The sequence below is a fragment of the Harpia harpyja genome, chromosome 22 (genome assembly GCF_026419915.1).
Source record: "Harpia harpyja isolate bHarHar1 chromosome 22, bHarHar1 primary haplotype, whole genome shotgun sequence".
In the NCBI taxonomy this organism is placed as follows: domain Eukaryota; kingdom Metazoa; phylum Chordata; class Aves; order Accipitriformes; family Accipitridae; genus Harpia; species Harpia harpyja.
The window spans coordinates 17,363,141-17,381,569 of record NC_068961.1 but is presented as its reverse complement, the minus strand read 5'-3'; the positions used below and the strand labels follow the sequence as shown (position 1 = coordinate 17,381,569).

The window sequence follows — 18,429 nt, the reverse complement described above, 5'->3', positions numbered from 1 at the left end:
AACAGCCAGCGGCTGCACTTTCAGGCAAAAAGAGGGAGAGCAGCTTATTGTACTAGGGGAGACAATCGCAGGAAAAGAATGTCCAAGCAAGTGCTAATCAGAAGCTGGCCAGGCTCTGATCTCTGCCAAGACTGGAAATTTTCATCAGTTTAGAGATCGTTTGCAACCAAAAGACAAGGATGTATCAGAACTTAGGAGCATTAAATTAGGGTGATAGAAACAAACACAACTTAAGGGTTGTTCTGTTAGGAAAGGGGGGAAATTACTTGTATAACTTCACGGAAAACAAGCAATTTTATTTCAATAAATTCACTCTACATAAAGCCCTACACTGAGATTGAACCTTCCAGATTAAAAGCTTAGGTTTTGATGTGCTTTGTAACGGAGATCTGCAGCACCACTTCTTGGAATTACAGCAGCAGAACTAATAAAATAAAAAAACCCAGCAGATGATGAAGTAGCTAGCCAGGAGAAAACTAGTTGAAAATCAGAGCACAGAGGTAACTGTGGGCTATGGGGATGTAGTGTGATAAGAGAATGCCATAAACTGAAGTATCTAGAGAAGAAATTGTTGACAAACAGGTGAAAAAAAAATTCTGAATTCCAATAAAGGTGTCTAAACATTTAGCAAAAGGTTATCATCCAAGCACTCTTTCACTTGGAGTTTCAGAAGTTGCATCTTTTTCCACAAACTTTCCAATGCTGCGTCTGACATTTTAAATGTTCCTTTCTATCCTCCCCATTCAACACAAACCATAACAACACAGAAGAAAAAAACAAACAACAGAAACTTCACTTTTTTTTCTTTATCAAAAAAGGCAGTCAGAGCTCTTCAGTTTAAGCTTAACGTTTAATGTAACCAAACTTTTTAAGGCCGATAGCATGGTAACGATTAGCCTTTTGCAATACCAGCGACATGCACCAAAGACTCTGTTTCCAGCTGGTTTGAGCAAGGTAACTGACTATGCAGAGACCCATCGGCAGCCAAGCACAGCAAAGGGCACGCACAACATAGTCTAACACTCATTTTTTCTGTGAGGCTACAACATTCATAACCGCGTCTATGACAGAAGAGGAAACAAGTTGTTCCATGAGCAGAACGAAGGAAATCTGTTCCTGTTTTTCTCCTTACACCTCCTGCCGCACTACTCCTCCTCTGCCTCCCCCATCTCCTGCAGGATCCACAATAAACCCCCTTACCATATGACCGCTTTCGCATCCCCCACGTCCTTCTCATACCTCCAGCTCCCCAGTGCGATCTCCAAACTGCCCTCAAAGCATACTTCATGTCCCCTGGTGTTGCCCTCCCTACCTTGGTTGGGCTGGCCAGCCAAGCACCGTGCCCAGCGCCCCGCTGTCCTTCAGCCCCGCTTGGACCGAGCAAAGAGCTGGAATTGCTCTGGCTTCTCCTCCAGTGAGGGACACCAACAATGACCCTCCCAGGCACCAAGTTGGAGAAAACTAGTTAGCTTATCTCTGCCAGTCTGTCAAGTTTGCTTAAAATTGGCTGAGTTATCAGGGGTGGACAGATGGACGGACGATGACAGCTGACTGTGACAGCATGACTACTGCAAGCTTCATTTCCTTAGGAAACAAGTCTAAAAATATAATTTAGTAGGGTGGCTGGTCATAGCTAAGCAAGAATAAACTTAGCACGATTATAAACTTCGTATGCATCTATGACAAAATCACAACTCCATTGAAAAAAAAAGTACAATCTACATGAGTCATCTCTGGAAGAGTAAATGCTGCCATTACTCGCTACTAACAGAAATGTTCGCTTACTACGATTTGTAAGGGTATCCCTATTCTTATGTCCAAATGGAATGAGACCCGTGTAATGAATTTAATGGAAAACATTCAAGCACTTTGGGAATCACATTTGGAAGAGTCAAATATACTTGTAATGGTAGTCATTATTTTGGCATTTTTATTGTCTTTGTTTTAATGAAAACTTATCTACTAGTGAGATACAACTGTATTTTCCCATTCTGACTCATTGGTTACAGTTCCCCCGAAGCCATAATCCTTTGTAATACAACTAAAATCTAAAGCAATGGATCAGCTTTCAAGTGAGGGGAAAACAGTGGGAGCAAATGCACTGCAAAGCAGCAGAAAGCCTGGTTTATGTGATGGCATCTCGTAGGAAATAATGTTGTTCACAATCTACAGCTGACCCACACTAAGCCAGCTCATTTTCATTCTTACAAGCAAGTTGCCAAATGAGGTGAGTAGGTTTAATTTTTAGGTGGATATATTGCTGAGATTAAAAAAAAACTGGTTAGCATCATTTCCAGAGAAGGGATCCACTGCAAATCCTCCTTCTCTCCGCAGTGAAAGAAATCCTCTGGCCCCAAGGTCAGTCCTAGGGAGACTCAGAAATGTGCCTCCCGCGTTATTTCATGCCCTTTTCCTTTCCTCGCTCAGTTGCAGCTCTAAAGAATAGCTTGTTTGGCGAGCAGCAGGCTGAAGGAAGACCAGTTTCCTATGAATTTGTTTCCTGTCTCTTAAGTCCCCATTGTGCAAACCCCAACTTTACACCCTTTCGTTACCAGCTTGTCCCCGTGACGGCCTTCCCATTGTACCCACAGCTCCTCCAGCTCGTACCTCCAATGCCCTCTCCCTGCAGCACTTCCAGCCTTCCCACCTCGCATTCCTTAAGCTCCCCCAGGAAACCCCAAAGTGGTGGAATTTCCTTCTGGTCACTCCCTTTTGGCCCGACACCGTGACAGTGCCAGTTCCCCTACCCCTACCTATGTCTTCTGCCATGCTGGCTACGCTCCTGGCCCAAAGCTCGGCCGCCCATCAGACAGCACAGACGCCCTGACTGCCCAGCTTTCTCCTGCTAAAACTAATTTCTCTTCCTTCAGCGAAGGCACTGAAACAAGGCTGTGTAGCTACGATCTTTATGAAAATTGGTGCTTAGGAGAAACAAGTTTAATTACCTTTAAAACTTTATCTTGATACATACTTTATCAAATACATACATAATACTTGTATAAAAAGGGATTTTGCTGCCACTAAATTCATACTCCATTTGCTAATTATGGTTTGTATTACACACTACCTTTACTAGAAAAGGCCCATTTACAAAACAGGTTATCTTCCTAATTTTAGGAAGACTTATTTGATGAGTCTTTCCATGCTCCTGCAAGCTGGTGTCCTTGCCTGAAACTGATGAGTGACCACGTTTTGTATTTTAACTGCTTTTGCTCATCCCCAGAGGTGAAAGAAGATTCACTGACATGGCTGTATAATGCATCTCCGCAGGCTTATCCGTACTCATATTTATTTTATTAAGTTCTATTTAAGAATAACATGCACTAAACACTGAAGATATTTGCAGTCAAATTGTCTAGCATCCCCCCCCCCCAAGACTGCTCCCTAAATTTATTACATCTTGTATGTCACTTAACTTTAAATAGACTAAAACCAGTTGCATTTCTTTTCCAAAGGATTTTTAAGTTTGATACCTCAGATTACTGACTTTTCCATTCTCCCATTTATAAAAAAAGGTCAGTCAATACCCAAAGCCAATTTCTGAAAAATCGTTGGCAAGTGAATCTAGTGTCATCTGAATTCTCCCAACCTACCTTTTCTAAAACCTTTTCCGATTTTAATACATAAATCATGAGCAAAAATATTTTCTGTAGGTTACTTGCGCATCAAATCACATTCACAGGACAAAAAAAAAAGGCCTTTCAGAAAAAAGGTGCAATACAAGAAAACTGTATTGCTTTGAGAAATCATAAAGGCAACACTAAACAATTTTGAAAACAGAATTCCTCAATCCAGAACTCAACGAAAGAGACCATGCCACTAAATATGCCAGATACAACTGCTTAAGAAGCCTCCAACAACTTCTTATTAAAATACCGAGAGCAATTAAGGAAGAACACCCCCCCCCCCCCCGCCCCCAAAGTGAGTGACCTTTAAACTACAAAAAACACTCCAAAACCAACAACGAAATTGCCCCAATACAACTGAGTTCTTGGAAACTACTAAATTTCTACTAAATGGTATCCTTCAAATATCCTCTATCACTTCTGAAGTAGCTAGTTTTAAGTCTAAATATACAGCCGGAGATATAATAACAAATGCTACTGAGTAATACTGTTACCTTCCCTCTCCCTGTGGCAATTAGAAAATCAACTTTTAATATATTTTCTTTTATTGCTATATTTACATATTGTAATAGATTCTTTTTCATAACAAGTCAGAACTGATTTTTGTATCATGTATTCAACCTTTCATGTTTGAAATTAGTCTTCCATCAGTTATTACATATTATTACAAAGCTGTAAATCAGCAAAAAGTTACCTCAAATATGGTAAGGGTCATCAAATTGATATCTTGAATTAATAGGACATCAAATACTGCCAGCTACTTTCTTTCATAGTGTATTTACAAATACAGCAAGCTTTTTCTCAATTAAAAGACTAAATTATTTGACCTAGTCAAAACACAGGAACTGATACTAAAGCTGAATTAAAAGCACGCTTATGTACGGTCAAAAACAAAGGTGGGTAAAAATTGGTATATTTAATTTTTCTCTCTCTAAACTAAATTTTCTATTTGTTTTTATTTTTTAACGTCTTCCAGAAACAGAAACGTGATGCTCTGCCCACTGGGAAAGGCAGGCGGGGCTAGTGAGGATCCCTGCCTTCCCACCTCGTGGCTCCCCACCAGCCCCAAAGTTGCCCAAACCAGCCATGCCTTCCCCAAAAAGACTTGCTCTGCAGTCACGTTAGCACCCCAAAAAAAAAAAAAAAAAAAAAAAATTGCAAGACGAACGCAACACCGGGCTGATTTCGATGGGTCCGCAGGAGTGCCGCGGCGGTGGGGTTGTGGTTTGCGGGGCTGAGCACCTCCTTCCTTGCATGCCATTACACCCTCGCCCGGCTTCCCAGTTTGCAATGCCTTCCAGCACGACGCTCAACTGCAGCGCTTGACTTCGCAGCTATTCTGTATCAAAGTGACTAATACATAAAACCAAAGGTATTGGAAAGAGGAGGAAAAAGGGAGAAAATTCCGGGAGGCGGTTCCTTCAGCTTCTACCTTAAATCTTATCCATGCTTCCACAACTCTCATGCAAACTGTCAAAGCATGGGTTTTAAACATAACATGAATGAGTATTTGAAAAATTATTTAGGGGAAAAAATAATTAAAAAAAAAAAAAAAAGACCTTTCACTGGCTTTACAAATTACCCAGTAACTGAAATTTCTTTACATTACTGGTCATGCTTCTCTGAATTAAAAAAAAAAAAAAAAAAACAACCAAACCAAACCAACAACAAAGCAGTTACTTGTAAAATTTTTCATACAAATTTTAATGCACCTCAATTTGTGTACCCTCCTTCTAGAGTAAAATGCTTTAAACAGTACTACTTGCTTTATGGTTAAAAAAAATGATCATAGAAGCCACCACAAGGAGCATAAGTACAGTACATTTTTTTATGAAAATATTTTCATTTTAATCAGATTTTTAAAATAATGTTTTTCTTCTTCAAAAATAAACCCATTATAATTCAATTTGAAACCAGGCACTCCAGAGCTGAAAAATTTAACACTACTATAATCTATTAAGACAAGTTCCATTAAACAGCTGAAACATTCAAGCAAAACAAGTTTGAGGCTGATAAATTTAAGGAAGTCAAACAAATGAGCTAGGAGAACTCCTAGTATAAATACCTAGAGCAAGAGCTTGTTCAAGTACTGAATAGTCATCTCTGAAAGAGTTAGGAAAAAGTATTTTCAAAATAATTTCTGTTAAGTTTAGTAACTTATATAAAAACCTAAAGAAATCAATTTCAGCTGAGATGGAAATATGTTTTAGTTCCCCCAAATATAAAACCAAATTTTACAGAACAGCTCTCCTAGTTCTAAAAATCTTCAGAGACAAGGTAACCAGACATTCTCATTCAATTTACTAATCAAGTGTTTTATGCAAGATGCAGCAGGAACAAGCAAGTTTAACAAAACCCATTTTTATTTAGAGGTAACATTTATTTAACATTTTAGCCAATTTATATTTAAGATACTTAAAGTAATGATTTTTCCTGTGCATTTTAATAGAATTGCAATTCCATCTGGCTTCACACATATGCAGTTAAAAAAAAATGATCCTTCTCTGTTTACCAAATAAATTATTCATCGCCTAATACTAAGGCTCTGAATTATACTGCGTATTAATGCATACAGTTAATAAGTATGCAAAGTGTACAGTGTTTTCTTAAAAAAAAAATGTATTAAAAAGGAAGTAATTAACTTTTCAGGAAAATTCTTAAGAAAAAAACCATAAACCAATGTAAATTAAGTAATTCATTCACCCAATACAGAGATAAACACATAACTTCTTGACAGCTGGAATGTCCAGATCAGACATTCATTTAGCTTTATGTTATTTATTATTATTATTATAATTTTAAATTAACTTGTCTTTGCTTCTTTATTAAAAAGGAATTCGGCAGACTGAAGTTTCTTCTGTTACACAGAAAGAAAACCCAAACATTTCTGTACATTTTCAGTCTGCAACCTCCCACCCCTTCTTCTCCCCCTCCACCTACATGTCCAGTTTCCAAGCGAATGTTCAAAGGCCAAGATCCATATGGGATAGTCAGTATTTTAGAAGAAACATGTCCATCAACAGCACTCTTTAAAGGACACTGCTATAAAGCCTAGAAATCTTTAACTGCATTTGTGATACAGAAATGAAACCTTACAGCTCTATTAATGACTTTTTGTTTCTTTAAGAAGCTCAAAAAAAGCCACAGTAGAACAAATCAGAAATTCTGTCATTTCAACAACCAGCCTGCTTTATCACTATGTTTTTCAAACACAAGAAAAAGTAGTGTCAAAGTTTCCCATACATCAAACACTATTTGGTATGGAGGCTTCCATAAAGAAATCAACTCAACAACTGTATTAAAAACAACTACTGCATTAATTCTTGTAATTTAGACTGTGTTAAACATGCCTATCTCTTATCAGGAAAGGTACATTCAAATTCCAGTACTAGATAAGGAGTTTCCTGTACCCAGAGTGTTTTAGAGCAAGAGGTTAAAATGAAAGATGTACTACAGGGACACATGTGGACAGAGTTTTCCAAAGGCATCAAACACACGATCCGAAGGCTTCCATCAACCAACTCGTGTATGTTCTTACCCCAGTGGAAAAGTGAAGTTGATGAAGTCTTACTAGGCAAACTCAAAATGGCCTGGGGATTTTAAATCCTCTATGGAATAGGAAAATGGCTGTCCTAGTCTCAAAGAGAAGGCATATAAAATGAATGGGGTTTCTCAAGATCTATGGTTCCAAATTCTGTCTACAAATTTAAATTGAAGACAGCTTGCTTTAAATACACAGTCTTTGCTTTCAAATAGAGATCATTTCCACCTACTTTGTAATCTTACTACTGATGCTCTCTTGGTTTTGTAGGATGCCCTGATAAGAAAAAACAACAAGGACTACCTATCGTTCTCAGAACAGATCTATACGGTATGGGGAGAAGGCACCCCCCCAGCCCTGTAAGACTTCCCAGTGCTTTCTGTTCCCTTGATGTAGAGAAGGAAAGCTATCCCATTTTGCCTCTCCTTCACAAGCATTAACAGAATATTGACAAAGAAACCCCTAATATGCATGAGGTGCTCCCTACTGTCTACCCCAATACATGCTCCTGTCCCTTAGTAAGTATACAACAGCTTATGTTCCCCCTCCTCCTCCAGCATTTGATGGAAAGATGACTTCTCTTTAGCTATCTCACATTTATATTAAGTAAAAGAGGTGCACGGGACAGCTGAGGATACAAATCCAACTTGCTAACATGAACCCACTCAATTTTTTATTGAAAAAAAAAAATATATATATACTGCAGGTACATAGTAGACTACCCTGAATGTATGATGATGACCCTCCAATTTAAAGACTCTTCCAGATAACTGAGATGGAATGACTCTATTTTGGATACAGGCAATTATAGTATTAACTTTGTCTTTTCACTTCTTGTTTGCTCAAATTTGCTCTCAATTCTGTACATGAAAATGAAAGGCTTAAGAGGTGTTACAAATACAGATTGAAGTTCAGATCATCAAGCCCAAACCTGAACAGATGAATTACAACGAGTAATTATACAGCCCCTCAATTCAAAGAAATGCATTAGAAGACAATGATGCAAATACTGACTAAAGGACAATCTCTCAGCATCAAAAAGCTCAAGATAGTCCCCCTGCAATGTAACACGGTCAGATAGTCTTTGAGGTTATAGCGTTTTATTCCACTTGGCTCCTACCAGCACCAAGCATGATATAAAGCCTTAGTAATTCTACCACAAGGTCAGAATGACGATGCTATACTATACTCATGTTTTCAAACATTAAATACCATCTTACAACAAAATCCAAGGTGTTTATTACTTTTTTCTTTGAAACCTCAGAACTCCTTAGAAGCCTGTCATAGATACTGCAATTTTATTCAGTGCTCCTTTTAGGAAAGGAAAGCAAAGTCAATACCACCTTTTCTTTCTTAACTTCCTCTCTGAATTGCAATGCCCATAGCTTCATTAATCAAGGGCGCTCAGGTTATTCACAACTTCATACACAACACCAGACCTCCCCATCACTGAAGGAGAAGTAACAGGGGAAAATGGCTCCTTTAACAAAACAGCCCGTCTCCTCTGAGATTTGGCCCTCACGGCCAAAACACAAACCCCCAAACTCACACACAAACTAAAAAAATGTATTCTGTAGATTAAAACTCAAGAATGAATTATTAAGTAATATAGGAATAAATTTAGCTCCCGTTCTGGAGAACAACTTCCTGAATGAACAATTAAAAAAATATCTTACAGATTTGTAAATTGGTATAACCCGTGTACAAGAACAACGGCATTTTCACTACATCAAAACACATTTTCCCTTTCTTTTTTCTTTCACTTTCCATTTTCTTTCATTTACAAGGTCCCAAAGACTGCTAAATAGAAGCGATGGCAATGATCGCATATAGTTTAGACACTCTACAGCCAAAGTCCTAGATCAATTTTCTGGTCCAAAATACAGCTACAAATAGTCACCTAGTAGAAACAGCACGCCTGAATGTCCACCTCGCCAACCTGAGCACCCATTCACGTTAAGAGCGGTGTCTGTCCAAATCAGTTTGCTGTTAACACAAACACTACTTGTCAGTAAACAACCATGTTCAGCACTGAAGTGACTCTCCAAGAAAGCCATCTCTGCCACTGGAACCCTCCTCCTGAAAAATAACAGAGGTGGGCATTTTCTCTCATGTAGCAGGTTTATGCTGGGAGTCTGCATACATTGCACACATCTGGATTCCTGCTTTATGGACGCACTCCACATAACATTTCTGAGACTCAGAAGAAGGAAGGAAATCTTCTCTTGTACATTCTAAGATAAAGCCCATTTTTTTTGGCGTGAATGCTAATTTAGAGATTTTGTTGGCATAGTGTGAAAACATGTCCCGGGATGGCCACCTATTGTTCAGGTCTTCAAAATACCCAAGAAACAGAAAGCAATGGAACCCAAGTGAGACCACGCAGAGAAAAAGAAACAAATTAATACTCTGAAAGACACTGGAAGATTAAATGTTAAGACAGCCCAAGGCCTCAAAAAAAGAGAGATCCAGTAATACTGAAAGAATTATTTAGGGATGCATACTGGAGGAAATACCCACACCTAAATGAGAAGAATTCCCCTACGATGCCAAGACAGTAGAAAGAGCAGCCACTGTCACTTTAATATAGAAAAATCTCTTGTCCTCTGAGTCACTGAAATTCTTTGGAAAATGATGTCCCCAAGACTACATAGACAGACTATTGATTTTTGCTGGCCATCTTAGTTTGGTCTTTAGAAGGGTGACCCAACTATACACACCAAACAAGGTATACGCAAGACCTCAAAATCAGCTCAGCTACTGCGGACTGCTTCTTCTCTGCTACCACCCTCACGTGCCAGGACGTGAAGCTAACGCAGAGGACAGTACGCAGAGCACGCAGAGACCACATTTTCTGGAGAACTGTGGTCACCGCATCCCCCCATAAGCACACGTTTACAGGGTGGGTCCAACCCAGGCAGCAGCAGGGTGCGATGCGGGGACCCACGCTGCGGCCCCGGTTCTGGTGCTTCGGCGGACTGCGGTCCTCCCAGGAACCTGCGGGAAAGGAAGACAGAAGGAAACACAATGCAAGAAATCCAGTACGATGCTACTTGGAAAAAAAGAGGTACTCTATTTAGTCACTGCCTCAGAAGACGAGACATCATTAGCAGATCGCTTAAAGGATTTTATTCTATGGAAAAAATGAAACATCAAAAGAGTTGAGGGTTCAGACACAAACTTTTAATGCTAAGAGAGCAAAAGGCTCTGCCTCCACGGGTGGAACAGGGTGTAGGAAGAGCTACCGGCAATGGGGTGACTCTCTTTAATAGGGAACAATGAAACTACCTTGGGAGCTAATTTTTGGGCTTGCTCTAAGGCCAAACACAATTACACGTTGAAACGTAACTGGCTCAGAGAGGGGCAAAACCAAGGGTCCTCAAAGGTGACAGCTGAGGGAAGTAATACCACCAAAGACACCAGTACACACAGCCACACTGAGTTAAGGCGATCCTTTTATCTTTTCAGAACATAATTATGACTAAAATAAAGGCTCGTTCTGCAATCTGTAAATGTCAAATTGTACCTCCAAGCACACACATACACTGCACGGGGAGGGGGGGGAGACACAAAACTTCTATTACAACATAAAGAACAAATTTATTCACTCAATGTGGACTAAAACCAGCAAGATTTCTTTATGCCTTCAGCCTTGAAACATTTTACTGCAACCATTGTATGAGAAAAATCTGCTGAAAGGTAGGACGCATCATGGCTTCCATTATATGTTTGTTTCAAACTCTTGAAGCAGCAAATCCTTTAAATAATCCAGCCCAATAAATAATTCACGTAAGACAAACTTTCAGCAGAATATAATACATGCAAATGTAAACTGAAAAAAAAGAGCAAACTTCTGCTCCCATCACCAGCCAGCGCTGGAGCTCAGGGGCACCGCAACAAGGTGCAGGTTCTGCTTTCACTGCTGCTTTTGGCTTTTCACCTCAGATCTGATAAAGGGCCTGATGCATACATCCGGCAGAGAAAGTCTTTTATCAAGCAGTAAAAGAAGCATTACTCTGTACCTTGAGCTCCTCAGAATATTTACCAATTTTCTTTGCTTTCAAGTCTTTTTGCTGCAGGTAACAAAAAAGCATGAAGTTTGTGTTTTATTTTGTTTTGGGGTTTGGTGGGGTGTTTGTTTTTTTTTTTTTTTTTGCATTAGTCTGTTCTGCAATTTCAGATTTTTTTACTTCTTAAGCACACGTTCCTTTAGAAATTATAACATGGTATTTCTTAGAATGTCTGATTTTAGTTACACAAAGCAGAGACTTCAATTCCTTGAATGCTACTTTCACTGGACATAGTTGATATGCATAAAGTTATTTAGATTTTTACAGGCATACAATAAGTCCATAACCATAAATTTGTGAGTTTGTTTTGCATTCTGGGTAACTATTTTAACACCCATAATAGTAACACTACTTCAAAATTAATATAGTCTTCTGCCATTATGTATATATCAGATTGATAGTGAGATAGCAGACCCTACTGCATCAGCAATATCTTCTTGTATCATTTTCCATATGCAGAGCTACTGCTATTGAATATGCCTCTAGATCTTCAAAGACCATCAATGAACTGAAAATAGCCACTTAAGCTAAGTCTAGGTTTTTATGATGATCATGAGGCAGATATATTTCCAGAAAGTAGCAAAGCATTTGAATTCCTTATTATCAAATCATCTGCTACCACTCCAGTGGTATTAGCACTGCCAGCTCCTAACTCCACATGCTCTAATGGGAATGGAAGAAATCTCTTCCCTGTGTTTTGAAATCATTGTGAGCATCTCCCATTTCTCCCTTCTCAGCATCTATTGACAGGAATCCATGCAACCGGACTGATCTATCATTACTGTGAAGATGAAAGAAATGCAATTGTTCCAGCTTTTTTTTTTTTAAAAACCACCAAAGACACCACACCTAAACGGAGTTCCCATCAGCTTCTCTCACTACCCCAAAACCATGTTCCTCAGTTTCATCACTGGTGAAGAGTCACCACTGTTGCCACGCTGTCCCACAAACAAACATGCTTACTTTGAGCAATGCAACTAAAAAAGGAGGACGCAGTGCAGCAGGGAAAGTGCTTTTGCTGAACAAATTCAACCATAGCATAAGCTATTTTAACACATGGATTCCAGGCAACTGAGCAAGAATTTGTGCTGCATGTAAAAACTTCAACTACTTCCTCTCTGTAAAGAAGAACTTAAATTCCTGTATATCGACTGCTTAAAAGTGCCAGTACAGACAGCTTAGCCTCATCCAGTCCTCCAAGAGGCACGACAGACGTGCCACTACTGTCATGCCCACATTTTCTGACAAGCTAGAAAGCTTCAAAGCAACATAAAGTGACACAGGAAAAATACTTTTTTTGTGTTGAATTCCTATCAAGGGGATTTTACTGCTGATTTCAACTGGAGATATTTGGCTAAATGAAAGACTTTGTATCATTCCTTCTTAGAAATCTTTATATATGATAAATAATTTGACAAGTAGCTACATACTGTAGAAAGTTCTGAAGGTTGGTTGGTTATTTATTTTTTTACATCAAATTTATTAAATGCCTGCTCTTGAGTGGAAAAACTAGCATTTCTTACAGGTCTGTGACAAGGAAGTCCAACAACATTGGGAACTCCAAGTTCTAAAGAGATTAAAATAACTTCTGTTTGTCTTACAAGGCAGCTCTGTTTTTATTAACATGAGCTCTACAAAGCTTAAGAGGCTGTGCTATACAACAGTGTATTTATTATACAATGATACCATATTTATTCTTATTTCCACCATTCTTTCATCCTGTAGTAAATTTTACACCCACATGGTGTCCAGAAAATACTAAAATGGAAAACAACTAATTAAGAACTAATAGAAATATTTTCAAACTAGTACTTGGTCATATTACCGATTTAATGTGTTTTCTGTGATTTTGAAGCTAATATGGCTAAGGCAGTTCGCTGATAAACACAAATTGATCAGGCAAAGAGTATGAAAGACTGTATTTATAGCTACAACTGTGCCAGAAAGACTGCGTATGCTTCTCATGATTATGCTTTTAAAAAACTAGTGCTGAAGAACTGGAAAAAGTTCAGTTAAAACCCACAACAATCAAAGTCATATAAGTAACTTTCACCAGTGAAAGACTCGAGTACTGAAATTTGATTACTAAAGACAAGATTTAGAAGCGATTTGATGAATGCCAAAATACGACCTTGTACAATTAAATCTACTAGACATACCAAGTCAGAACTACCGAAATCGGGCCACTAAGATATTTTAAAAAAGAAAAAAATCCTCAAAACCAAACTAAAAAATAAAGACCACTAACCCACACACCAGAAGTTAAAAGATTGATTACTTATTTAGAGAATGAGATTTCATGACCATGTTATACAGAACTATGATGGTAATAGTTTAAATTTGAGTTGAAATATTTGTATCTAAAAAGGAAGTACATCAAACCTCTTAACCAACAGTGTTTTCCAATGCTAAAGAAAACATTGCATTAAAAAATGATCTATTCCACATTTCTGCTTGTTACTAAGCAGTGACTGACTAATGAAAAAGAGAGCTAACTTCCCCAGCAATTTCCAGAAAGGCATGGTGAAAGTGGTATTAAGTAGCTCTCAAACGGGAAAATGTGAAGTTATAAATGTGAAAAAAAACCCAAAAAACAAAAAACAAACACACATAACAAACCCCCAAACCTTTTCATATAAATAAATAAAAATAACCAGGGGAGAAGGGGAGAGGTGTAAAACTGTTGATTCCTGGAAGTGACAGTATATACAGCACTCAGGAACTGCTGCACAGATCTACAGATTGGCCCAGGTAGACACCGTGGAGGCTGACAAACACAGGAAATACTCCTGGACGCTCACAACACTTCTGAAATAACATACCAGGAACAGTGAGGCAAGTAAGGACTCGTTTCTGTACTTACATCTCACTTGGCAGTTCTTACTTTCCACGTGAAAAGCCGGCACACTGAGCGATTTAAAACTAAAAAGTTACTGAAATGTTTTGCCGACTTACAGAAGCTTAATAAAGAAGTCATTTGAAGAGTCCCTCGTGCAACTTAAAGATCTCTGTGAAATGTTATCAAGATTACTGTTATTTGCCATCATTGCCAACACTCATCTCTAGTGTTTCGATTGTTCCTACGCGTTTTGCAAACCTATCTCCTGTATTCTTGGTGTCCAATCTCTCTTTCAATACCTTTTAATAAACCTTCTTTCTTTTGCTGGGCATCCGTTCAAAAACCCACACTGAGTGGAAACGTCTTCAAGGTTTCTTATGCGGTTGTTCACTAAAGGGAGCAAGACTGGACACCTTTAAGAAATCCCCATTTATGCAGTGCTGGTTGTGAAGCAAAAGCAGCAACGTTCAGAAAATCGTGGATTCCCATGAAAATGGCACCCTGCTGCTGGATCACACGCATCAGTCACCCGTGGCACGTTGCTGCCTGGGGAGTTGTGCTGCTGCCAGGAAAATGACTTGCAAAGGGATGGAAAAAATGCAGAAGTTTTATTTTGCTTACACAAACAACTGATTTCACAATTATTTTTACTTCCTTCAGATAAGGTTTATGTTCAGCGTGACAGAGATGAGCCAGCCAGCACAGATCATCTTTGCTGCAGAAGAGGAAACCCGTGGAGCCGCGCTCAGAGGCAGCTCTGAGGGTGGTGCTGGCAAACACCCGCTCCATCCAAATGGGTACGGGAATTCCTTCCCCCCCCCGGTGCATGGGAAGAATTGCATTACAGAAAATTACAGTTTGGAAGATGCATGCTGGAGGTCTCTTGCTCAGTAAGGCTTAATCGAAATGCATAAAAAATACCCTCCCCACAAAAGAATACTGTACAAGGAAACTATTTTAAACTTCATTATGATGAATGAAGATGAAATTTTAATCACAGGCCTGGAAGCTGGCTTTTGCCTTAAGAATAGTAATAATTACCAGATTTCATTCAATATGAGCAAACAGAAGACAGTAATTTGAAATGGCTAAAGTGCCATTAACTTTTTACTCACAGTATCACTCAGTTAAGACAAAAAAGGGAATGAGAAGATGAATCATTTAAAATACTTAATAGGTGGCCTATATGCCACATTTCCATAATTAAACCCAGGCCATCGTAGCTAAGTATCCATTAGAGTTCACTCAAGAAAGAGATTTAAGAACACAGAAGTAGCGTATATCAAACAGAAAAACAGACAGCCATCAAAAGAAAAATTACAAGTCTCAAAATGTCTCCAAGTCACTTAAGGAAAGCTAAAAGTTCTGGAAAATTTCCCTCATGACAGGACTAAAAGAAGATATGGTATAACAGAGTAAGCCCTTAGAAGGGGAAAGACAAAGTGAATGGTGCAGAAAAGGACATTGTTTTGTAAAAAGACATAGGATGATCCGAAAGTATCTCTTCAGAAATTACTGGGGGTCATCTGAGATTTGAGGTGAGCTTTTTTTCAGTCCACAAGTAATTGATTTAATGAACATATGCTAAAAAAGTGTTAATCAGCATTTTAATATGCACCCGACACATTTAAAAGAGCTGGCTCTGAACACGTTTTATTTGCTGATGTTCTTTTCCAAAAACACTGACATACAATGGAAATTCTAGAAGCCTTAAGACATTGCTGAAAACGGGCTGAAGTTTTAAACAATCAAGCTGCGTGTTCTAGGTACCCACATGCCCATTAACCTTCCACCAACACCAAGCCAAACAGTAAAGCTGATGGGATTCTATTAATAAAGTATTCAAGGGCTGAGATTCAATTAATGACAGTCAACAGAGTTCCAGGAAAATTAGTTTTCAGCATCAAACAGGCATGACTTCATTCTCTGATGAGATTAGAAGTTTTCCTGATAAAGGCAACTTTGTAAAAGGTAGTAAACTTCCGTGGTATATTTGGCTTTTTATGAACGGGACACCAATGTATTAACTGGTGCCATAAACTTTCATTAGAACACAGACTACATGGATTAAGAACTATCTAGATGATGCATCTTCAACAGCCGGCTATGGGGACTGTTAATTAAATAGTAATAGCTCTTTATAGGGTCTGCCACAATTTGAACTATGGCTGGCACTCTTCATATTGATTGAATATCTGGAAGTAAGTATAAATCAACCACCAGTAATTACTGTGGATAAGCATAAGAGTGGCAGATAGGTACGGGCAATCACACAGACAACACACTACATCATTTGTGCGATAACAATGCTTTCAGATGAAATATGTTTGAACACAAGGAAACCTAACTGATTAAGGTATAGGTAGGGAAAAGTGCATCTCCATGGGAGCAACCGTTTGCTGGAGCGCCACAAGTAGGAAAGGTGGGTCCACGTACATCAGAGGGTCCATCCCTCTCTTTAAAGCCCGCTAGTCTTATCACTGGAAGCAACTTAGAGCCTGCTGTTTCCCTCCTGAGATTTCACAAAACTTACGATTAATTATTGACTGATTACTAAATGACTTTTTTTTTTTAGTTCAGCACCTGATATTTTGGTAATAACTTCAAGATCAAACTCGGAAACAGATTTGGTTTAAGGACTAATACTCCTGACCGCCATTCCCATCTGTGCTAGGTTAGCGGGTATTTTAATGTGAATTTTCTTGTGATCTTAGGAGAGGCATGTTTGGTGAGACATTAGACATACTTCTTTAAAGAGAACTTAAGAACTTGTTTCACTGGGTGCAGCAAAACTTTCAAAAGCTGTTTCACTAGATCAAGCATCAGCCTTGCAATTTGCAAGCCTTTGTTTAAAAAAAAAACAAACCCAAGAATTGCATTCTTGATGGCCGCTCAGAACGAAGGATCCTCTAAAGGACACATGCTCTCCTTGTTCTGAATGGGAAATTACTGTACAGCCAGACAAACATGGCTTAAAGACTATATAGTTTAGCTGAGGGGGTGTTAAGAATATCCTGAGCCAATTTGTGGGTTAGGTATGGCTTAGGCAGTTTCTTACTGTCACAGGATGTACGAGCATAAAAGAGCATGAGAGGTGCTTTGCGCTCTGTACGCTTAGCAGGCACGTGTGGTCACTGCAAAAGAAAAAGCTAAGCACTGCCACGTGGTATTTTCTGCCCCAGCTGAACAAACAACGCACAGAGAAAACCATTAGAAAAGGTACGGGGGAATCAGTAGATTGTAATAACGGTCCTTCAGAACTTAAAAACCTGTGTACATGTGAGCAAAGGGGCTGAGGTTTGGAAGACGGAACACTAGCGAAGGCTCGGCCATGAAACCACCAAGCTTTGCTCTCACACCGTTTCATCGGTCGCCACCACAGTGAAGCGAAGCACCCTGCAGCATGCAGCTTTGTTAAGATCAAGGAGGTAAACATGCATATATGCTAGGACACGTCTCTATTCTTTCACTTAAACACTTTTCTGTTGGATATAAATAAAAATGTGTTTGTTTACATCAAGTAAATACTGTCCACATTTTACACAAACACTTGATACATTATCACAACAGAAATGCAATCCTTTCATAAAGTAGCTTTTAGGCTATCTATACATATTTTTAAACAACATAAATCCATATAAAAGGAGCTTAAAGTCACAACTGGGATTTTGATTTTAACTAGTTAATTGATGTTGGAGCTTATTCTTTATACAAATCTTTGAAAAGGCATAATCACATTTGCTGGCACTGTAACAAGTATATTCCAAGAGTATCTGTAGAGAGGCCTATGGTTTTAAATATTACCATGGTAAATCTTTTGATAACCTTGTTTGCTTGCCACCCGTCCTGTAGACCTCAATTTCCACATACTTTATGGCAGCTCAGCAGTGGAGGATATGGTAATGAAGAAGTGACCAAGAAGTCTAACCTGTTAGACACAACACTAGCACAGGACACATGCAATAAACCTATAAGAGCTACTGCCATTTTATTTTTAAGCGAACTTTTTTGCTTCCTAACAAGTCCAATCCAATTCTAATTTTTCTGTTGAAGAGTCAGTATTTTCTACAGCAAACTGCAACAGAGTAAGTCTTCCCTATGTAAGACTTCACAGGTAAAAACCAACACACAAGCAAAAAATAACCTCAAAACACCTCCAGGTGCATATCTGTTTCTGTTTTATTCACTATATCCTAAAATACCACTAGTAGGGGTTTTTTGGCCTCTATATGTAAAATGATCACTTATCACTGTTTAACATTTCCTAGCCATATGCAAAGCCCTTTATTTTTTAGTAATTTAAGCAGTCACTAAAAGTAATTGCAAAAATAAAGAAAAAAGAATTCATTTCAC

The 18,429-nt window shown here is 38.7% G+C and overlaps 1 protein-coding gene across 2 annotated transcripts in view; it reads right to left on the bottom strand.

Annotated features, from left to right (window-relative positions):
- Nucleotides 1-18,429, bottom strand: part of NCK2 (NCK adaptor protein 2) — an 88,471-nt gene that overhangs the window by 14,149 nt on the left and 55,893 nt on the right. The gene's annotated exons all lie outside the window — the stretch shown is intronic.